This window comes from Crocuta crocuta, unplaced genomic scaffold, assembly GCF_008692635.1.
Source record: "Crocuta crocuta isolate KB4526 unplaced genomic scaffold, BGI_CrCroc_1.0 scaffold48, whole genome shotgun sequence".
Classification (NCBI taxonomy): domain Eukaryota; kingdom Metazoa; phylum Chordata; class Mammalia; order Carnivora; family Hyaenidae; genus Crocuta; species Crocuta crocuta.
This window is the reverse complement of record NW_027533089.1, coordinates 9273142-9277419: the sequence shown is the minus strand read 5'-3', so window position 1 is coordinate 9277419 and position 4278 is coordinate 9273142.

The window sequence follows — 4278 nt, the reverse complement described above, 5'->3', positions numbered from 1 at the left end:
CCAGATTATTTATTTTTTTTTGAGATAGAGAGTGTGTGTGTGCACATGTGTGCAAGTGGGGGAAGGGCAGAGAGAGAGAGACTCCAAAGCAGGCTGCACACTGTCAGTGTAGAGGCTCGAACCCACAAACCATGAGATCATGACCTGAACCGAAATCAAGAGTTGGATGCTTAACCAGTTGAGCCACCCAGGGTGTCCTCACTTCATGGTTTCTTTTGCACTCTGCTTTTTTGATTTCTACCAAGAATATGAGACATTTTCTTCTTTTCGCCTTTTTGTCCTTGGACTTCTTTTTTACTCTACCATCCTTAAAGGTCTTTATCTACTTCCAGAGTTAACAACTATTTATTAAGTGCCTGACATGCGCTGGGAACTATGCTTGCCCTGGGGATGCAGAAATGAGTAAGTCAGACACTCACTGACTCTGCAGTATTTACTTCTCCCTCCTCACTGCAGATGCAATCCTACAAATTCTCTTTCCAAATGCCTCTGTTTTGTTTCCTCTATCTTATTCTTACTGAATCTCTTGTCCAGGTCTACATCATTATCAGCTTCTTTTTGAAATAGCCTAGTAACTAGTGTCCCGTCTCTCTCCATTCCAGTCCATCCCACACGGTATCCCAAACTAATCTTTTTAAACATTTATGTCATCCCCCTACTCAAAATGCTCACTGGCTCTTTCCACTGCCTGCAGAAGAAGCTCCAGACTCCTTAAAAGGATATTGGAAAGACCTGAGGCTTTGCAGTCAGAAAGCTTGGGTTGCATTCCCAATCTGCTATTTACTCACTCTGTGACCTTGAATAACCTTGCTGCATTTTGATTTTCCCATCTACAAGATGGGATTAATAACTAGTGATAAAAACCAAATACATATGAAAGTGCTTTATATTTTTTAAGTGCTAGAGTGAATGTTTTTTCTTCTTTTTAATTTAGAGATGTCATCATATTGAAAATGGTCTAAGCTTCAAAGCTAAAGAACAACCTGGTTTCAAATTCCAGTTTCGTTACTTATTATCTATGAGATTTCTGAACAAATGAGTAAACCTCTCTAAAACTATTTTCTTGTCAATACATCATTTTGTATGGGTATCTGAACCTTAAATGAAACAGGGAATCTGAAGACTTTTAGTAGTGTATAATTCATAATAGGCACTGATTTGTTATCTTTTGGGCCTAGCTTACTTTTCCTGCAGCACATCCCACTCTACCTCTTTACTAACCCTATTAAACAGAGTCTACTTGATTTTCCCAATTCATACACTGTACTGCACTGTAAGTGGATCAAAGAGTAAACAGTTTCTGCTTCATCATGAGGACATGCTCAGTTCTTCAAAGCTTAGTTAAAATGTTGAGACCTCTCTAAAGCCCTGCCTTAATTCCTAACTGCAGTTTCTGAGGTTAAAAATCTTATAATTGTATTTGACTAATGTTTCCTCGACTATCTAGGAGCCAAAATATCAGGTTCTCCCAGCTCTTTCTGTGAAATAGTTCTTGGAATCACTTTTCTTTTCAATCACATTATTCCATTCCTTCAGCTGTAATGATGATTTTTTCTTAAGTAGGCTTCACACCCAGTGCAGAGTTCAACACAGGGCTTGAACTCACGACCCTGAAATCAAGACCTGAGTCGAGATCAAGATGCTTAACCAACTGAACTACCCAGGCGCTCCTAATAATGATTATTTTTTTAACAACTGCCACCATTCACCAGCGAGGAAACACTGCAGTTTTGGGCTAAAGACTTTGCATGTATTATGTCATTTGATCTTGAAAACTCCCTGTGCAGCTGGTTTTCTTATTCTTATTTTACAGATGAGAAAAGCCAAAACACAGCTTAAATACCCTGCACAAGTTACAGTTAATTAAGTGGCAAAGTGGGGACCAAACCCGGATCTGAAACCAAAGTCCTTGATTGAGGTGGGCTTTTTGAAGTTGAGTGGAACAAAAAATAGGATTTTTCAAAGTTGAGTAGAACCAAAACAAACAAACAAACAAACAAACACAAAAACCAAAAAAGGATTAGAAAGATATAAAGAAAATAAAGAAGCACAGGAAACTGTTTCATGGAAGCCTACTGTCTATTTTGAAAGCAGAATGCACCAACACTCTAACAATCCCTTTAGTTTGTTGGGCTCTCTGACATGAGTATTTGAGGCCCTAGAACTTCTGCTGCCTTATGTATTTGGCTGTCCCACTTCTCTCTCACTACTGTAGAACAGAAATGCTTTAACTCAATTAAAGCAATCCCAACGGTTCTAGAATAATTTCTGCTTCTGCAACCTTGTTGTTATTTTGAACACACATACTTCCACCCTTTCTCTCCACCTGTCAAAAGCCTATATTTCAAGACTCTATTTTTTTTTTCCCAACAGCTCCAGGGGATTCTTGAGTGATTATTATGTGTTCAGTCCTTTTGCTGACCCATGATGAACTCATAACATAAGCAAGGAATAAACCTTTTGAGATTTGGGAGTTATTTGTTCTTGCAACCTATCTTGACTGCTACACAGACTTTAGGAAAGTTATCTATCTTCTCCAAGCTTCAATTTCCTTACCTGAAAAATGCAGATTAAAACAGTATCTATCAAATAAAAAATGCTCTGAGGATTAAATGAGATAATACAGGTAAAAGTACTTAGGTTAAATACAGATAAAAGCACAGTGCTAAGCCAGATGTGTATCATAGATGTTATTTTTTAAATTTATATTATCATGAATTAGAATTGGTGTGTTAGTAATGACAAATAAACATATTTGCTTTTTTCAATGTTAAGGCTCAAATTACAAATGCTATAGATCTTTGTCAGTAATTTTAGCTGAAAACCTGGGCAGTTATGAATTAACACATTTTAACATAACTAACCACTATATAGTTAGCCTACCTTGTTATAATAGCTATATATATATTTTTTAATATCATGAATCTTGGGATTTTTTTAATATTCATGAACCATGAAAAAAATAATGTTTCATATATATGCACTCTCTCTAAAACTCTTAAGCTTATTATGGAGATGTTATCCTTATAATACAAAATACCGTTTTATAAATAACAGTTTAAATATAGGATCCAGATTAGCATATTTCATGACATCTCACACTATATATATTTAAGTTTAGTTATTTATTTTTCTTGGGTGGAGGGAGGAGGAGGAGGAACGGGAGAGAGAGAGAATCCTAAGCAGGCTCTGCGCTGTCAGCATGAAGCCCATTGTAGGACTCAAACTCATGAACCTGGATCATGACCTGAGATGAAATCAAGAGTCACGTGCTTAATCAACTGAGCCACCCAGGCACCCCTCACACTACTTATATTTAATTAAAATTTCTCTCTAGCCATATTATGTATAGTTTATTATTGGTTGAAAACTGCCCAGATCTGATAAAGGTGATAATAACGAACACTAACATCTATATCAATTCATTATGTTAAGAGTGCTTTTACGTACAGTCTCATTTGACTTTGAATCCTATGAATTATATAATATTTCCATTTCTAGTTGAGGAAATGAGGCTCAGAGACTGACCTGTCTAAAGTGACAAAAAATTGGGACTGTAACCTAGGTCTCTTTACTATACATTTCATGCTTATGTCACCATAGAACCCTGCAGTAGTAAACCATTACTGGAAAAACAACTTCACATGCGTCCTCTACAGATCTACGTATCATTCGCCTAGAAGTCTGCATAGCATAAATGTTGTATAAAAAACCATTCTCATTATGACTTTTTTTTTTTGTAGAAACGCCAAGATTTGGGTCAATGACAATGTGATAACTCTGGGGACATTTTTGCTAGCTAGCTTTTTCAGACTAATAAACTTGGCAAGGACAAGATAAATTTAGACAATGTAACTTTTTACACCAGCAGTCAACTTACATACAAAAACACTTCATAAAGAGCCAACATATGAGGCAAGAGTTTCACATTCCAATTTTGAAAAAATTTAAAAGTATTGTTTTATCAAAGACATGGTTTTGACTAAACTTAGCAGCACTGAAAAACAAGCATCTATACTTTATAAATTAAAGGACCCACAAATGTACTGGAGAAAATGCTAAATGAAAAATAGTTACATAAGATCCTCAGGTTCCACATCCAGGGTCTTAGACTGAAATACATTTTTTTTTTGAGGCAAGGGTTTCTGTTTTTTGCTTTTTGTTATTGTTGTTGTTTTAAGAAAGGGTGAGCAGGGGAGGGGCAGAGTGACAAGCTTCAACAGTCTGCAGGCCCACATGACCTCAGGTCCATGAGAGCCTGACCTGAGCCCAAATCAA